Here is a 19292-nt window from a genome sequence, read left to right on the forward strand (position 1 = left end):
TGTTTGGCTCAGCAGCTCTGAATACCTGTCCTATAAGGTTTCTAAGTGGCAATGCCAGTATTGGAGGCAGCATATTTTGTTTGCTTGGCTCTGGGATTGAAGTTTTCCATTCTCCAAACTCCTCTTAGCTGTGAGGATATTAACAAAACTCTCTTGTCTTAGTGTCAGACAATCCTTATCAGAAAATACTTCCACTTAAATATACATCATTAATGTCTTCATTAATGCTTTATTACAGCATCTTTACCTGCTCTGTACAGGGAACAGAAAAAGCCAACTGCTCCCTGAGGGGTGGGGAGCCAAGAGCAGTAATAACCAGCAGAGCAGGGGCTTCACTGGCCAGAGCCACATCCCACAGTACCTATGCCGGGCAAACAGGACGGATGCAAAGATGGTGGCCAGGTCCAACTAAGAGTCCAGATCTTGAGACATCATGGTGACAAGACAGGTCTGAGATCAAGCCAGGAAGTCAATCTATAGGTCAGGTTCAGTGCTTGCCACATGGGCCCGTAATGATGAGGCAGGGCCAAGGTCAAGCCAGGAAGTTAGTCTGCAGGTTGATGTCTGGATCAAGGAGCACCAAGGCCAGGAACAGGCATGGCTACAGTTACACTGGAAACCAGTGCTCCTCCAGCACACCTCAGGAAGGAGCTTAAATGGAGTTTGTGGGTGGAAGGCCCAGTTGAGGCTGGTCAGGGCCATTAAGGATTTTAGTGCCCCCAGAGCCCTGACAGTCTGGCAGATATACGATATGATCTCTGCCAGGTAGTGGTACATTCCACTAGGAAATGGTAAACCTGTACATTGTGGCATGCCATGGTTCATTAAATTTGTAAGAGTTTTAAACTGTCAAATGTGATTCAGAAGTTGTACTTTGATTCCCACAGTTGTCAGAGCGCACAGAACTGGCGCTTGGGTTTATTCCTGGCTAGAGCAAATTGCATCCCCTTTATGTTGCTTTGATTTCTCCACTGTTGTCATCTTTTTTGCTTGGAAGTTCTTTTCTTTGGGGATTAATTCTTGCTGTGTATTTGGAGTCTTTAGTCAAAAATTTTACCTGAAAATGCTAGGTGCTTCTGTACTGTAAATCATAATTTGATAATATTTTGGAGAAAATATGACTAATATGTTTCTGTAGGGAAAAAGAGTTTCTGTTGCTTTGATTTATTGGCTATTCTGATTAACTTCTTCTGTATTTTTAGGTCTGAGTAATTGAGCTACAGTATTCACGGTGGAGTCAAACCCTGTGTGTGGCCTTTAGACCAAGTGCAATTCATAGACCATGCCATTGTGGAACACTTCTTCCAAGTATTTAAGGAACATAGCAGTTAAATGAAATATGTACATTTGTCATAGGTGAGTGTGTGTTACATTAACTACCTTAAAAGCAGTTTTTAACCAACTATTTAATGCTCACCTATGGCAGTAGAACTGATGCTAAAACATTGAGGATGCTTTGCACGTATTTTCATGGGTTTTCAGCCTTGTGAGTTTTGCTTTCCCTTTGTTGCCATATTATTAGGAATGGAGACAGATAACTCAAAAAGCAGAAAAGTGATTTTTCTTGTCCATTTCTCAAAATCTGCTATTAGGTTAAAGTCAAACATTTCTGCTTTCTATTGTATTTACAAAAGCAATAGTAATAAATATTGACAAAGCTAAACAGCCTCTGGAAAGGAGCAGCCTAGAATTGCTATGCAAACATGCTTTAAAAATTACCTACAGACAATACTGCTGTATTAAAATAATAATCCAAATGAGAGTACTTGCTTGAATACTACTTGTTTTGCTTCCCTTTACATCGAGGAATAATGACGGATCTTGTGCTAGTTTTGAATGAAAATATCAATTGGGGAGTGGATTTACATAATAAAATTAATAGAGCATGGAAAGCTTTCAGCATCGCTTTCTGATTTTCCTCTGTGTGTCACAGAAGTTATATTTAAAAAGATAGATGATTGCAAGTTTGTTTAGGAAAACAAATCCTCTGGGCTGCATGTATGAGATCTTTACATATGACAGCTGGCCCAACTCACAAAACACTCAGGTTCCTCCTTTTCTGTTCCTGTAAAGAAAACCTGTAATTGTGCAGAGTGCCACATGTGGGGCAAAATGCTGTCATTTCCCCACTTTTTCATATTTACTAGCCTGGTTCTCTCCATGTAGAGATGCCCTTCTTAGTTATGCTCTCTGGAGTGCACCCACCAAAGAGGAGATGGAATCAGACATCTGTTACCCAGTCCAATACAAAATTTTATTTATTTGCACTTACAGAGGGAAGATTTTGCAGGAAAATAACTTACCATCTTTACACCATAATTACCCACTGGTTAATCATTTCATGGTTACCTGTGTCTGGCCTTTCTGTTACAGTACAGTAAACCTAGCAGTGTCTTTTTCCAGCATTGCAAGCCAAAAGATCTTCTTCCAGAGTCTGATGGGAAAGGGACTAGTGCTAGAGTTGAAGGACCTAGGTCTGGAAAGCCTGCTTTCTCATAGATCATAAGGGGTATGTCACTTAGCTCCAGATGCATTACTTCCTCTCAGAGCTGCAACCATCCACCTTTACAGTGAGCAATAATGGTTGGGGTTTTTTTACTGCCTTTGAAAATCTTCATACTCAGAAATCTGTGGCTCTCCATAAAATGGAAAGGAGGTCTGTTTTGTTGAGCCAACTGAATGAACAGTGAACTGGCTAAGCCTCAGGAGAGAAAGACCAAGGGAAAAGGGGGAGGAGAAGAGTGGTTTCAACATCTGAGCTGCTGGTTTGTCACACACAGATCCCTTCATTTATTCACCCCTGGATCACAGTCCTCCTTCTGGAGAAAGCTGTAAAAGCGATGTCTGGTCGTGTAGCCAAAATCTGTCTCATACTCATGCCTGATGCCTGTTTTACACTCTTATTATCCTGTAACGCTGCCATTTTTTGATTGGTGTTGAGTTGCTGTCTGTGGCCTGCTTCTGGCTCTCCAGATGGGGATATTAGGTGAGCTTTCTGCACTCCTTTGAGACTGAGCCTCTCTAGTTAGCAGTCAATTCACTGTCTGTTTTATGAACCCTGTTTTCAGGCTTCTAAGAATTTAGTTTGAGCTAAGACCAAAGAGGAATTTACTAATTTTGAGGTAGGGACAAGTCTGCAATTAGCTACTAATGGAAACTTCATGGTGCCCTAAGGGTGATGAGTCAAGGAACGTTCAAGTTAAAAAAAATTTGTTTCAGGGTCTGTAGCAGGGTGAAAAAGTGGTTTCCTAGATCCCACTCTCTTTTGTGATAAATCAGACAGGCAATTTCTGGTTGGCTTCCATTGTTTCCAGTCATGTCAATAAGGACCTACTTAATACTTAAATCTGTTTTGTTATTTTTACATATAAATTCCATTTCATAACAACAATAATACTTTCCAGGCAGCTCATTTGAGGATGATTACTCTACTTCATAGGTAGTAAAACTCACTTGGTCTCATTATAAAATTCAAGGTGTGCAAAGCAGACAATTGCCTATAAACATGCTCCTTGATGGATGTAAATGCTTCATTATATTTACTGTTTTCTTTTAGGTAGCATGACAAACTTTTTCCCCAGGAATAGAATTTGGAAAATCTTTTGCTTTTTCTTGGCAGAGCATTCTTCCTAGTCTGGCAGTTAATGTGCCTCAGATATTCTCTAAAAATTGAAGAGAATATCCTCATCTTCACACTTTGGCTAGAGGTTTTACAGTGTAAGATAAAATGTCTGATTTTTTGTTTATGTGAGAGAGAGTATCTTTACAGAAATACATAATTTATGCCAAAGTGTTTTAACTTGTATGCTTAAATTAGGCACCTAACTCTGCTTAATTTCACAAATAATGTCCCAGTTCACATCAGCACTTAAGCATGTGCTGAAGTATTTTCTTGGAGAGACAAGTGATTTTGCAGTTGTTCATAAATGAGGTGATTATCAAAGTTCTTGAGTAGATCAGCCCCTTCAAAGCCAGAGACTCTTATCTAAAAAAAGAGTCCCCTGCTTATCTGGCTGGATTTGAATTTAGATGTCTGGATTAAGACATCCATGGCTGAACATTTTGACCATCATGTTTTCAGTGCTTACCAGTGACAGTTTTAATTATTATAATTATCAATACAAAAAAAGAACACTTGACTGCTTCTTCCCCACTCTGCAGTCATTATCAAGAGGTTCAGTGTGTCTGTACTTGTTTGGAAATGGAAAGATTACCCTAGTAGATGAAAATCAAAAACCCTCACACATTTTATTCATGTTTAGAGGGTCCACCTGATTCTGTCTGGCTATTGTGAAAATATAAGTAGTAATAAGAATACAAATGTTGCTGGACAGCTGTTTTGACCTTCTTCAACACAGAACATTTACAAGGACTGAAGCAAACTGAGGCAGTCTGTTATATGAGAGGTTCACATAATGACAGACTTTCAGTGGTTTTGACATGTTGTGGTCAGGGCCTTCCGTCCAGGATGCAGGTACTGTCACACAGAACATTGTGTAACCCTGAGATACCCTCTGTTAATTTCTGTGAGCAGGACTCTTAGACTTTTACATCACTTACATCTTATACTTTTGTATCTTACACTTTTGTATCTTACACTTTTGTAATAGTAATAAGACAATTGGTTTTAATGGAGTGCTGTGTTCCTTGGGAAGACATGGCTAGGAAAGATTCCTGAGTCTCTGAGTCCTGCCTGTTGCTGGCTTAGGCAAGCATGTGCTATAATCCCATTTACAAATAGTTAGGTTGTCTTGCCTCCACTGGAAGTCGTTGAGAATCTTGGTCTTCTCATGATTAGAAACCAGCTAACTAGCTTCCTAATTTTGCTGGTGGCTGACTTACACCAATAGTCTTTGGGCTGATAACGCCCTTTCATTTCATGCTTGCTGCTAATGACCTTTTGCTTCATTCTTCTTCCTCGAGGTATTTTGTCTTCCTGAGGTATTTAGAAAAAGCATTTGTATCACTTTGATTATTTTATAAAGTGCTTTTGGATCTATCCTAGCGAATCTATCCAACTTGTCTACCTCTTCTTCTCAGCTATGATCTATAGTCATCTGAGCTGCCCCTTACCCCTTCTTTTCATCTGCTCCTTTCCAGCAGAACTTTTTTGTGAGATGGATCATATAATCTAAACCTCATCTGGTCACTTTCTACCGAAGCTTAAATAATTGAAATGTCAATAACATACCATTTAAAATCTATTCTACTTAATCTCCCAGAGTGGTGTGTTGGCAGATTGTGAATGTCACACTACTGATGAGCAAAGGACTTGGATAACTATAAGATTCTAATCAAGAAATTAATCTAAAATTGTGTATCTGCGTAAGAAATGCTGGCACAGAAAAGTGAAGTACTCACTAAAAGCAGTTGGGCCTAAAGTGATTACTGAAGCAATTCAGGGCATCAGGGACTCTACAGAATATAGGTCTCTGCAATGATTCAGCCCTCGTAAGTCTGTCTGATTCTTCCCTGCTGCAGTGCTCCCTAACAGAGGCAGAGTTGCAGCATCCTCCTCTAGTTTATGCTCACTGAGCTGACTTCAGGAGCATCAGGGAGACCCAGGACTTACCCCACTAGATGAAAATTGTCCATTCGAATTGGGCTGGCTACTCTGTTGTCAGTGTACTCTCCCACATGCATGCTAGTCCTCTCGATGAACCTTCAAAGTAACAAGTCTTGAAGCCATGGATATTCACATCTCTCAGAATTATTGTCTCAAGGTATCTGCAAATTCAGATGGACACCACCATATCAGTTGCATTTAGAGTATGTTATTAGGACTTTATTTTCGGTTGTAAAAGATACTAGATTCCAGCAGATGCTCAGTAATGCTATTCTAGGATTTTACAGTTTATTCTAGTGATTTGAATAATGACTAGAATAACAGTTTATTCTAACCATTTGAACTGCACATCAGCATGGTAACTGAGAATTTATTAATAATGCTTAGAGCTTACACATTGCATTTCAAAGAGACTTACAGACAGTAGGTAATTAATAGCCTGATGCCACTGATCTGTCTATAAACTTCAGTTCCTGTCACAGACCTTATTTCTTGTGAAGTACAGTTATGAAGGCTGAGATCTAAAGCATAAGTTTGTGGAAGATCTCAGATGTCCCTGGTCTTACGAGAGCTGGAGCAGGGCACCCAAGCTTCAAGTTGTTATCCTCTCTCTGGCCAGTAAGCAAAGAGATTGCTCCTTAGTAGTTTTCTGTCTTTGAGTGATACCTGTCATAAGCAATTTACTCCCTGCTGCCTGAAGAGGGGCAAGCTCCTACCACAGGAGCCTACAAAACCCAGCATGGGACAGTGAAGTTGCTGCTTGGCAACTGAGTGTTCAAAGGCCCGAATACGGATGCTAACTCTTCCTTCTGTGGGAGCAGTTTTCAGCACAGACCTTTTGGCACCCTCGAGAGTGTTCTAAAACTAGGCTGCTGCCTATTCTTCAGCTGGACTTGCTTAGGGCAAAGGTATGCCTGCCACAGAGCAGGTGAAGCCCTCAGCAGCCCTGTGTTCCTGCTCCAGGGCTGGACTCAATATGGCAATAAGATAGACCTGCCGAGAGGTGGGTGTGGGTGATGCTGGGATGGCAGGGGATGTCCATCATGTGGTACAAATTTAGTACAGTCTACTACAGACTGAGTTTTGGAGTGCAGAGTAAGGAGGGGCACTGCCAGTGCCAGAAGGCAGAGTGGTACAAATGGGTTGTGGTAAAAGGTACCTTATTCCCAGAGTCAGAATCTTTCCAGAATTTGTCAGTGAAGTGAGAATAGGCTCAGTCAATATGTGGATGAGAGATCTCTCCTGACACAAGTTACTGGCATCAATAGTTTGCAGTCAAAGGATCAGAGATTCAAGCCTCGTATTTTAATGCAGTTTATTATTTTCCCAACTGTTTCAGGATCTACCTGTCAGAGGTTAAATCCTGCCAGTGTAGTTCATAGGCTTTCTGATGACCTTGACATCTGAATGTGGGTTATCCTTCCCATGCTTAAAAATTTACTTTGGTGGTCTGGTCATTCCCCTTACTGAATACTCTGTACAGTCACTTGGTATAAATATTGATGTTTAAAGATAAGGTAAGTAATCTGCTAAAGATCACACAGGAAAACTGTAGAAGTCAGGAATGGTAACATGGAGTCTTCGTTTAGCAGCAAGATTCACTTTATCCTGTTCCCTGAAATATTGTAAGTAAACCAAGTCAACTTACTAGCTGTTAATGAAAAAGCATTCTAAACCACAGGTTAAATTTGTAGTTTGCAGGTACCTTTGACTATCATAGATGGGATTAAAAAAATCTTTTAAAAAATGTTAGGAAATAGCTTTGCACACTTGATTTCTTAAGTGCAGAAGGAAACGTCATTCTTGCAGGCTCATGCTTTTTCATCTGATTATTGCTAATGCAAATTACCAGTAGGGAATGCATAAATCTGCACTGCAGTTCTTGAAATTGGTGCAAACAGTAATTTTTTTTTCCAAAATCCACTTCAGTCTTGTAATGCAGAATGTTACTTTCTTACTGAAAGACTTGACAGACATTGGGTTGTCATAGATGGAAGATCAAAATGTTATTTCTTAAAAATTGTGCAACCATTTTTCATTTTGCTAGGTTCTCACTGAATGTGTAGAACACCAGAATTTAATCTCTGTACATGTTTTGGGAAGATGGAAGTTGTACTTGGGGGGAAAATTTCCATCCTGATCAGAGAGGGTAAAGACAAAGCACTCGGCAAAAATATTTAATAATGGATCATTTTGCTCCTCTCCTGAAGCAGGAGACAATTAGAAGAGAACATAATGTGGGGGAAGGGAAAAGAAAACAACACTATAGAATTATTGAGCTGAACAATGTCCTCTCTTGCATTTCAGAGGGAGGATTGGAGAGAAGTTGACATTTTAATATTTTCTAAATTACTCTGCAACATGTTTTCTGATGAATCTAATCTGGCGCCTCTTCCAAATTGATATTTCATCCAAGAATGTTTGGGCAAATATGTTATTAAGCCGGTAATTTAGATTTAGCAAGTTTTATATTTCAGTACATTTAAAAAAAGACAGACTAATTTCTAGAGTTAAAGGAATAGAACTCATTATTTCCCATGCATAGAGGTAAATTGTTTTACTAGAAAAACTCCATATTGATTTTCATCCTACATCTCAATATCGAATGTTGTTTACACTAAAGGATGTAAGAGGGAGAGTGGGTGCTCAGGAGGCAGGAGATATATAAAAAGAGCTTTTTGATTGTGGGACTAACATTCCTCTGCTACTGATATCTCTGATAGTGACTCACAGCTGTGGTCACTATTTGCAAGCCAATAACAAATGAAGTAAAATGGTTTGTCTCAACTGTTCTTGGAAAATCTCAGTAATTAATGAAACCACCAGCTCTTCAGATTTCATCTGGAGCTCTCCTGTTTCAGCATGTGAGCCTTGTTTTCTGGGCCACTTTGAGAAAACTCCTGATTGAACAAAAGCGAATTGCATAAATCCTTCTTGTCTCTACACTTCAGATGACTTTGATGAAGAGAAAAAACCTGTCCTCAAAAGTAACTTAACTATCAATATTCATCCCCTCATTCATTACAATAAGCTATCAGGTGACCTTCAACAGATCACCCATCTTGTTGTCTCTTGGCCAATAGTGTTTTGCAATATTTCTGGTAGTAGCAGTAATCTTGTAATTTTGTCATCTTGAGGAGCTTACTCAAACCTGTGAGCAAGCCGTATGGCTGCTGGAAGGTGTAAGGAAATGGGTGAATACTTCTCTTTGTCTTGGTAATTTAAGAGTGTCGATGAATAATACTTCAAGTCATAATGAATGTTGGAGTCTGTTGCTTTTGATTGAAATTTAAAATAAGCTATGCCTACTAAAATATATACTGTGCTACTTTTCTATAAATCACAGGTTTAATATTAATTTATAAACATCCCTTTACATACGCTGAGAAAATTTACTTGTAAACAACAGGTATAATTCATCGCCATTACAATCTCACCAGCTTTATTCAAAATTAAATTTTGAATCTGGGATTAAACTCATTCAGAAGATTTGTCTGCAGAAACTATCTTGGCCTCTGCTACTTACAGTTAGCAAGCAGCGCTGCCTTCCAAGTGTTGATGTTGACACAAGAAGTAGAAATATTCCATTTTCTTTTCTTTGTCTTCCAACACATTAAGTTACTTGGCACTTGACAAACTACTGTGATTTGGTTCTTCGGGACAGCTGCTGAAATGGTTAGGTCAGAAGGGAAGTGGGCATTGGATTTTGGATACACAGGAGATTTTTTATAGACATTGGCTCAGTGTTTTTTGTGTATCAGTGGCTGGTAGCTGAACCTAGGACTGTAAAAATGATAGGTTATATAATATCTGGTTTAGAGTTATCAACATGCTGGCTGTGTAGAGCGTTTTATGGCATTTGCTCATCAAGGGGAATTTGAAACCCATCAGCTGACAAGGGGGAAAATATATTAAAAAAACTGCTGAAAGACTGAAAATCAATCTGCTTTGCACCAACTTAACTTGTTGCTAGAAAAGCTGTCCTTTGTTAATTACAGAGCAAGCTAATTTTTTCAAAGGCCTGCCCATTCAGTTGTTTACTTGACTTGTCCACATTTGATGGAAGAGAACTAGGAATTTATTAGGCATCGACAAACAGAGTGGGCTGAAGGATTTTCTCCAACAGTGGACTAAGCTCAGTACCACATAACATCAGGTTTTGTGTATCCAGAGTCAAACACATTTACTATTACAAAGCAATCAGTCATTTAATTACTGACGAAACAAAGCAGAAAGCTCTTAAATGTATCCACAGCGTATTAATCTTTTCTTCTGTCTGTTCACTCTTTTGTCTTTGAGCCAGACAGACTGTATGTCTTCTTTGTCTGGTGCATACCCTTTATTTATATTGTAGTCCTAACACTGTTAATCTGCTCAATAATTTATAAGACAGCTGACCTCAACATTAGGTGAGCTATTGAACAAACATCAGGGAGTGTTAAATTCAGTTTAGGCACTGTAGTCTGAAAACCCCTCAGAGTCCATAGACTCCACTAAGCACACAAAATGCATGGAGGGAATAGGCATACCTGGGCTTCTGCACATCCTTGCTTTCTGTCATTACCCAGCTGATAAATATTTAAATCACAGACTTAGGTGGGTGGACCACTTTTTGTCCTATTGTCTCCTCTTTCACTTCTGTGGCTAAAGGTATAATCTTTGCACACAAACCCTGTTTAAGTACTCTGTTACTAAGGAAACAAACTTGTCAAGCATGGACCATGTGGGAATAATGGTGATTTATTTAGAAAAGGAAAGGTTTGTCATTTTAAGCTCACTACTACAAAATTGCTTTTTGATTACCTTCAAGCTTATTGCATTGTCTTGTCACAATAAACTATGGGAACAAGTGGAAAGGTTAATAATTGTGGGCTTTGTTCTTGTCAGTTATTCTGCAAAAGATCATACAGGAGACCTGCACCCTTTGCTCAGAAGGAACAAATTTCGGTAGGACTGGAGCAGGATCCCGGACTCCATTTTTTTTTTTGTTGTTGTTGTTGTTATCTATTTATTTCCTAGCTGCCTCCAAAGGCAGCATGGCTGAGATGTGCAGATTTGCAGACTGGCTACAAGGATGGATTCTGTGATACACTGCTAAGGGTAGGCAAGGTTGTTTACACATATTTTTCAGAGTGGGGGAAGGAGAAGGATCTGAGCAGGGTAGGAGAAAGACCAGGAGATTTAAGAGTGCTTTGTAAGGTCTAAACTGTAATACATTTTCTGAGCCCCATCACTGAAGGTTCCTTGCTTGTTAGGAAATGCCATGGGGTTTTTTAAAATTTAATTTAATTATTTTATTTTATTTTTTCAGGAAGTCCATTTACATCCTGATAATCAGATAGAAAAAAAATTCTAAATAACTTCAGTGTGCTTTGAGCTAGGTCTAGCATAAATTACTATTAAGTCAAGAACTTTCTCCTGGAGAAAGTGGATCACTTTCTTGCCCAGGGGTGTGTTCACCAGGAAGTACTGATGCACTGTGAGCTGCCTCAAGATTGAAGAGTTAAATTATTTGAGGAAGAATAGAGCAAGAGGTTCAAACTGTTGTTGAGTTTGGGGGTACTTTAAGGAACAACTGGCATTAACAAACCACCCTAAAGACTTCTGTATTTTCATAATATGACAAAAATTTAGCATGATTGCAAGTTTTTGAAGTGGCAGTTTGTTAGAGCATAGTTGTTTTTATGGTAAAGTTTTGAGGAGAAACCCAAAACTGTTAATATAGAATACTTTTGAAAATGAGCAGGTTTGGGGGGTTTTTTTAGTGTGAAATGATGAATCCTTTTGAAGTTTTTATTGAAGTAACTTTAAGAATATTTGAAATCAAAGTTAAATGTTTCACAGGGCTGAAAGGAATTTATTTTCATATATAATTCACATTTTGACTTTCTATTCTTATCTGGACTGGCAAAACTAAAAAAATCTTGAAGCATTTCCCAACAGAGGAAAAATATTTCCTACATACTTCTTGGAGATCTTGCCACTTTCTTTCAGTAACACCAGTCTTTCCTGCTTTCCAGAAAACCCTGAAGGCTGATTGGAAAAGGAAAAAAATCCTTGCTAATATCCATCTACAATCTTTTCCCATGTGAGATTATATGCCTCACATTTAGCTGGAAAATGAGAGGATGCAGCATAAAGTATTTATGGCAAATTAAAACTCATCTCCAGGACAATTTAGTTAATAGGGACATGGGCCACACCTGTTCTATTCTTAACTGGAATGAACTTTTGAGGAATTATTTATCAGTGTAAGTTATTTTCATTAGCTACAAATATGAATGAAGAATAAATTAATCACAACGTAACTGGAGTTTTATGTTGTAATTATGACCAATTTGGTATTATTTGCTGCATTAGAGTCAGATTGGGTAGTGCTTATACTTAATGAGTGGGTTCATGCCATTGTATTGTGGAATCTATATTGACACATTATAGTGAAGCTATGTAATTGAATGCATTGAGATTTGGTCAGTAGTTTTTATCCAATGGTGATGTCAGACACTAGCATATCTTTATTTGTAATTTGGGAAGAACTAGAAGTATTCTAGGATGTTCTGTAGTATATCAGTTGCTCTGCTCTGCAGCCCTTCTTTACTGACTGTTTAGGATCCAGATTTCTAAAAAAGGGCTTAAAAATATGATCATTTGACTCAGTCTTTTGAACTTTTGTATGTCTCTGTTCTGACACCAGACTCCAGATTAAAGCCCCTGAGTGGTGGGCTTTTTTGCTACTTGGGAACTATTGTTCTGAAAGCTAGAACCAGATGAATAACGGAATTATCAGGTTTCCCCTGAAGAGAAGAAAGGAAAAATGAGTTAAAAACAATTGTCAGGTTAGCCAAATGATTTACATTTTTTAAACTGAAACATAGATAAATTTGTTCTTGAAAATGCAGTTTTAGAATTAAAATTTTAAAATATCATTTTGATGAGGGTGATTAGTACAATTTAGGATTTAATCCTGGACCTTGGTGGTTGTGATCTTGCAATTTGAGAACAGAAGCAGAAGGGGTGTGGGGACTTTGTGGAGTGAGCCTCTGTCTCCTATTGCTTCACACTGTAGGTGAATACTGATAAATTTCTTATTTCTTTATTTTGAAAGGTATGGTTGACAGCTGATCACAATGGTAAGAGACTGTCATGCTACCAAAGCTTTTCAAAGTGCTGCAGCCTGTATCTCTGGTAGTACACTCCCATTGCTACCATGAATCAGCTTTCTAGCTCTAGCACATGCACTTTTCCAAAGGCCTCTTTTCTACACATACAGGGAGAAAAGGCATTCTCTTCTCTCAAGAAGTGGCTAGAATACTACTCCTGCAACTGGGAAGCTGTCTTCAGAAATGTTGCTGTTACAAGAAGATTTTTTCTGTGGTGCTTCTCCTTTCCTTCTGGAGACAATACCTTCTTTCCATTTTTTCCTATTTCCAAGGATGTATGTCTGACTGTTCTTCACAGCCATGGGCAAACAATGAAATCACTCTTTTTCAGACTTCTGGTCGGACCTGGTGTTTGAATGTGCAGCCATTTGATTCTAAACAAAGAGCTTGAAATGGAAACCTTAGAAAATAGAATCTTCTGCTCACAAAAAAGGAACACTATCTTTCATTTGCTTGCACCATATTGTATCTAGAGATGACTACATCCTCCAGAGAGGAGTCTCTGCAGTCTTTGGCCATGATCCCACAGCCTGGGAAGAACTGCTCAGCTGCAACATGAGCTTCCATTTAAGAAGAATCTCTAAGCAAAAGGCACTGTAGGTTTGTTAGAGGGATACCAATGAATGGTGGAATGATTAAGTAACTTGAGATTTTGTTATCGGTTTTATTCTAAATGCTTTTGAATACGTTTTTATTTTGGCGTATAATGTTAAGCACACTGTGGCAATCAAATGCTAAATCTTGTAACTTTGCTTTAAAATGCACTGACAGAGGTGATGATAGGCAATAAAAAAGATTTCACTGTAACGCTTATGTGCCATACTAGAAAAGCAGTCTTACTGCTGTGGCCAGCTATCAGTCTGCCTGCCCTTCAGTCTCCTCAATCAATACTTGTATAAATATCTTTTCCCAAGAGATGAACACAAGACACTGCCTTGTTCATTGCTGGAAGTAGTGCCAGTGAGCCATCACAGCAGCGCAAGGATGGTGGCCTTCAGAAAAAGTCACCAAAGCAGAGATCGTTGAACCATTTATACATTTTCACCAAAGAAATATTCTTTTGCACTTCCATATGTCCCTTGTAGCAAGTGTAGCATCTGCCTGCATTAAAAGCCACTGCACATTTCAATAAAAGAACACAATAAAAAGGATTAATGTTACTCATTTTGGTGGAGGAAGAAACTCCTATTTCTAATCTTCATTTTGTGACAGTGCGATTGATTTCTCCACTGTGTGGTGTGGGGCTGGCATTGCTCCTGAATTCGCCTGTATTGCCTGCAGCTCCCACTGCTCTAATCTCTTCAGGTTACTTTGCAGCTTGATTAGGTCCTGCTGTGTGTGTATTATACCTCCTCAGCAGAGCTGTCACCTGTACATTTGATCACAGTTGAATTCCAACTGTAAGAAACACCCAACAAAGTCATGTCATGTAGGGAACAGAGTTGTTTGGGCTCCTGTTGCTATAGCTACGATGTCTAAAAAGCCTTGGGAAACCCTAGCTGGAGTTTGCTTAAAAGTGACTTCATTGTAAGGATTAAAGTAGATCTGTGAACCCGTAGTGGTCCCACCACCTTTAATCTGAGAGTCACTGTTGAAAGGGGCAAGTGTCCAAGTCTGAGAATCCTGTAAGTTTCCTGTATTTCATTTTGATTTTTACATTTAATTCATTATGCAGAAAAGGGCAACATTTTCTACTGATAATTTCCTGCCTTATCTTCAATAGCATCTCTTTAATATGGGACCAAGGACGTGTGCTGTTTTCAGACTTGTCATTAAGGTCTTCATTCACTTTTTTGAATTCCCTCTAGAGTCAGAGGTGGAAATAGGCAGCTATATAGAACGATTCATCCCACTCATTTTAAGACTCTTGGTGAGGAGCCTATCCTCTCTTCACTAAGTATAGTGAGAGCCTAGACAACTAATTTAGACTTGGTGCCTTGCTGAATTTAGACTGAAAATACTAGGTGAGATAAATCCCACACGAGGTGCCCACGCTAGCTGGCCAGTCAGGAGTTTCATCGACAGGGGCCAAATCCTGCCCCATGCTGTTAGGTGCATGCCTTGCTCAGAGGGCCAGTGTGTGGCTTTAGCAACCTGCTTTTTAGTTTCCTCTCTGACAGCAATAATGTCATTTGCACTCATCCAGTTTAGCTTAAATAGTCAAGCATTAATTTTTCTTCTGTAATTGGACATTTAAGTTCCTTGTTCATGCAGTACAGCCCTGTGCTTGAACCTTGTACCTTTTTAGAAGCTGATTCAACATTACACTGCATATAAAATCACAGGAAATATAGTTGGAAGCAACCATGAAAGCCCTTTTTCCTGCTCCAAGAAAAGACCAACTATACCTAGAGTTACACAGATGCTATCAGCCAAGTAAGAAGTTAGAATACTATCACTACTCAGGGTCTCGAATAATGCAACTATACAAAAGCATTGTGACTGAATACCCATGGGATGCTGGCTGGGAGCTCAGCTGGGCTCCATAGGACTATAGTTTACCTTCTTTAAAAACATATGTTCTTTTCAAGTTTCTCTGATTTTCAGAGCCATAAATCACTTCTCAGGCCTTTCTAACATTAAAATTGTTACCTGAAGACCAGAAATGATTTACTGAAGAATAAAAAAGTCCATCTTCATGAAGTGAGCCTCTGTAAATATCTCAGATGTAATTTTGTAAAGGTAGATGGCATAATTTCAGTATTTCTCTGCTCAAGTGGCAGTAGGCCCAGCAGCATGAACAAAAGGGAGGAGATAGGGTGTCTTACAAATAATTCCAATTAAATTTCTACATGTGAATTGACTGTATTTTATTTACCCAGACGTAAACCAGATTCTAGATAATCAAGGCTTTGGCTCACTGCACTATATTCCGTTATTCTCAACAAGTTGGTTTTTGGGAGGTACAGCGTACACGAGATTATTTTGTAAGCCATTTTGTTTTCCTCCCAAGCCAAGCTAGAGTAAATAGAAAAAGTTTGATGTTGCTGAAGGGTATTCTGCTAGGATTATTTGTCCTACAGCACACTATTGCGACTGCCATTCGGGGGACACCAGGGCACTTCAGAAGCACAAACAGTAAGGTTCATGTTAGGAAGCCTCTATTAGCTTTGAATGTTCAGTAGCGTAGATATCTAATATTTTTAAGTGGGTGTAGCAGAAGTTCTCGGGGGGGCACATGAGAAACTCCAAGATTAAGTTCTTGGATTTGCTGTTGCTTTTTCTCTCTTACTAGTTTAATACTTTGCATAAAGAGATTTGGTTTTAAGAACCATATTTGTGCCTTCTCCGTTAAGGTGCAGATTTAATTCTACTTTAAGTAAGAGAGTTACCTTGGAGCTGAAATCAGAACCTTTTTTGGTTCTAAAATAATGTGTGTCGTGGAAGGAGGGGAGTAGGGCAGGGGCTAGGAGGAATGGCAAGGCTGGAAATGGAGCGGTTCTGATATTTAATTCCAAATCATATGTGATGGTCTGAACAGACAGATCGTAAAGATCTTAGTTTCCAGATGGGTTCGTATGATGTCTTTTGTGATGACTCAGCTGATTAACAAGATCACAAAGATTGATACCAATCTGACTGCTATTTCATGAGTAATCTTCCTGTGATTTTTAACCCTATTGCTGCTGAAGGTCGGTCTTGATTTTAAGGCAAATTATAGTTTGCAAGAAGTCTTGAAACAGCTGTTATCTACTTCACAAGCCTCACATTTTTCTTATCTCCTCTGTCTCTCCTTGCCTACAATATTAGCCTATTCTAAGTGGTACCATTTTTCTTGGAAAATACACAGGGCATTCTCATTTTGGAAATCAACCCTTTTTATGTTATTTTAATGTCTTCCCTATATTTCTCCTCTTCAAACACTGAGAAAAAGCCCTTCACTGTTTTATGACAAAGCAGTGAGTGTTTCCTGTATGGTCAGTAGAGTCAGCACATAAATAAACAGAGCAGTCTCATTAGTGTGTATTGTCAACTGTCAGTAATGGCTGACAGTTGCAGCTTTGTATATTATAACCTACTTTATTCAGCAAGGGTAAGTTAGGATGCAAGGGCTATTCCCTGTGCTGCTTAAAAAGTGCCAGGACATCTTTAGCTTCCAGCTGGAAGAACCACCTGAGACTAGCAGGAGGAATCTTAGTTTAAACACCTCATTTGAAGGTCAGAACCTCTAACAGTGTAGCAGAAGTACATTGCAGTGTCAGCATTGGTTATGAGCCCAGAGCCCAATGTAGGGCTCAAAACCATGACCTTCTATACCAGAGGCAAGAATGTTACCAACTGAGCCCATCTGACATTAATTAAACCCTCATTAAAACGAGGGCTTTTTTCCTGGTTTGAAATGTGATTTCTTCTGCAAGGTTTTTTCATGCATATTTTATTACAAATTTTAGCATGTGGACTACAGACCCTGTTCTGATCTTTTGGAATCACTGTGTATGGCATATGTTTCATGCAGATGGGAAATAGAAAAGAGAGAAAAATATACATATTCATTTGTTCTAGTTTGTAAGATAGGTGGTTATGTTATGACATTCAGGAGCAGCTTAAAGGGTGAAGTTTATTGTCTATTACCACATCCTGATATGGGGAAATATTCCATGTAGTACTAATGAGGCATGAATACACAAACTCTGCAAGATTAAGTTACATGTGAGTCCTCAGGACTATCCAGAGTTTGAATATCACCTGGCAATAGAATCTGGAAAAAGTCCCAAGCTGTCTCTGCTTGTTCTTGTGAGCTCCTCTGGGAAGCGTATTTACTCACAAGCCTGTTTTACCTGCAGGAGAACACACATTTTCCTTTAAACCAAGCAAGTATTACAGTAAGTACAGGAAAGAGTTCAATGTTAACAGTATCTTCATTTCTAACAATATCTAAATCATTTATTAGTATTACTGAGGCTCTTTCCAATCTGGTGCTGCAGGGACTGGTGGTGTCTGGCTGCTTGGATACTGTCTAGGAGCTTGCATGTCTTGGGCTACTGTTACTTTTGCCATTTATTCTGTGTTTAATCCAATTTCCCCATCAGTAAGAAAGAGGGACAAGTCTTGAAACAACTTCATAGCCATGTACTGCTTCACATCTTTCAGAGTTAATACACGGTAGTTCAGAATTGAAGTGCTGCCCAGTGGAGTACCCTTCCCTCCTGCTTTGGCAAGTCACTAAGTTACAGGACTTTCTCTTTCAAACATTAACTCAAGGACTCAGCTGAGCCATGTGAATTCCTTCCAGCAGAGGACAGCACTTCTTCCAGCTGTGCTCATCGGTTTACTGCTTACCTGGGCGTGGGGGGTGAAGAAAGCTTGTATGCCTGTGATGTTTTAGTGTCTACAGAAAGCACCTGTCTTAACTACAAAAGCCCTAAATAAGCACAAAAATAAATTTCACCATATCAGATAATACTCCTTTTAATAGAACTGACCTCATCAATCATTCTTTTGCTCAGATTTTTTTTGCATATTCCTCCCTCCTAATGACAGCTTTTCAGTTTCAGATACTTTTATATTTTCCTCCCTTTTAATGACACACTTTGAGTTCTTCCTTTCTAGTAGGTAACTTAGAGCCAAACCTCTGCTCCTGTCTCTTTTTCTGAGAAGACAAGATTCATCACTCAGGATTTCTTGGCCCTCTGAGGAAAGAAGCTGATCTTTCTTCCCAGCTCTGTGGGAATCCCTAATGCCAAGACACACTTCACTAGGAAATCAATATAAATAAAAAGCAGTGAAATGTCTTTGTTGTGAAGCAACCTCTTTGCATTGCTCGTGAGCTCATGCAGAGGGCACATCCCAATCGCCAGCCTAACTGAGCAAGTAGCAACACCATCGATTCAGAGTCCATCTTACTTCACATCCTCTCCTGCACATCGATTCACCCTTATTCCCCTTCTCAGCTTGTCCCCTTTGGTCAATTGATTAATCATCAGTATTACTCACCAAAGGCAGCTACAATTAAACAGACATTAGATGACTTCCCCTCGCATTTAATAACACTGAGCTCAGTCAGACACCTAATGCTTTGCCTTCCTCAAAAAATTTTAACTAATATCCAGTTGAAATAAAATGCTGTAAATTTGGTAGAGCAATTGATCATTGAGAGGAAAAAATACACAAAGATTCAGACTACAGAATTTCCAGACAATGAGTCTGTAGGTTTGGGTTCTGTCCAGAGCAGCATTTTAGTTCTTGGAATCCCTTTTTATTTAATATTGTAGTGTTATATAGTATAGCATTGTATAATACAATCATGATATTAATCACATCACCCACAGCCTCTGTATTGGTAAATCATAGTGTCAGCACACATGACAGCATATATTTTAATACCAAAAGTCTATGCAAAAGTGACTTCGGCTTATAAAGACATACTTGAGCTAGCTTCAAACTAACTAGTCCTTTCCAATTAGCAACATGCATTAGTGGGAAAGTCAGCACCTGCTACAAAACCCTGCTGAGAAGCTGGATGGTTGGACATTTTGTTAAGCGCTGACTCTCATTGTTTTCCACCTTCATGCTATTGAGAATTCATCTGTGAGCTGCTATAACTGAGATGTGTATGGGTGTCAGAG

Source organism: Pelecanus crispus, chromosome 5 (assembly GCF_030463565.1).
Source record: "Pelecanus crispus isolate bPelCri1 chromosome 5, bPelCri1.pri, whole genome shotgun sequence".
NCBI lineage: Eukaryota > Metazoa > Chordata > Aves > Pelecaniformes > Pelecanidae > Pelecanus > Pelecanus crispus.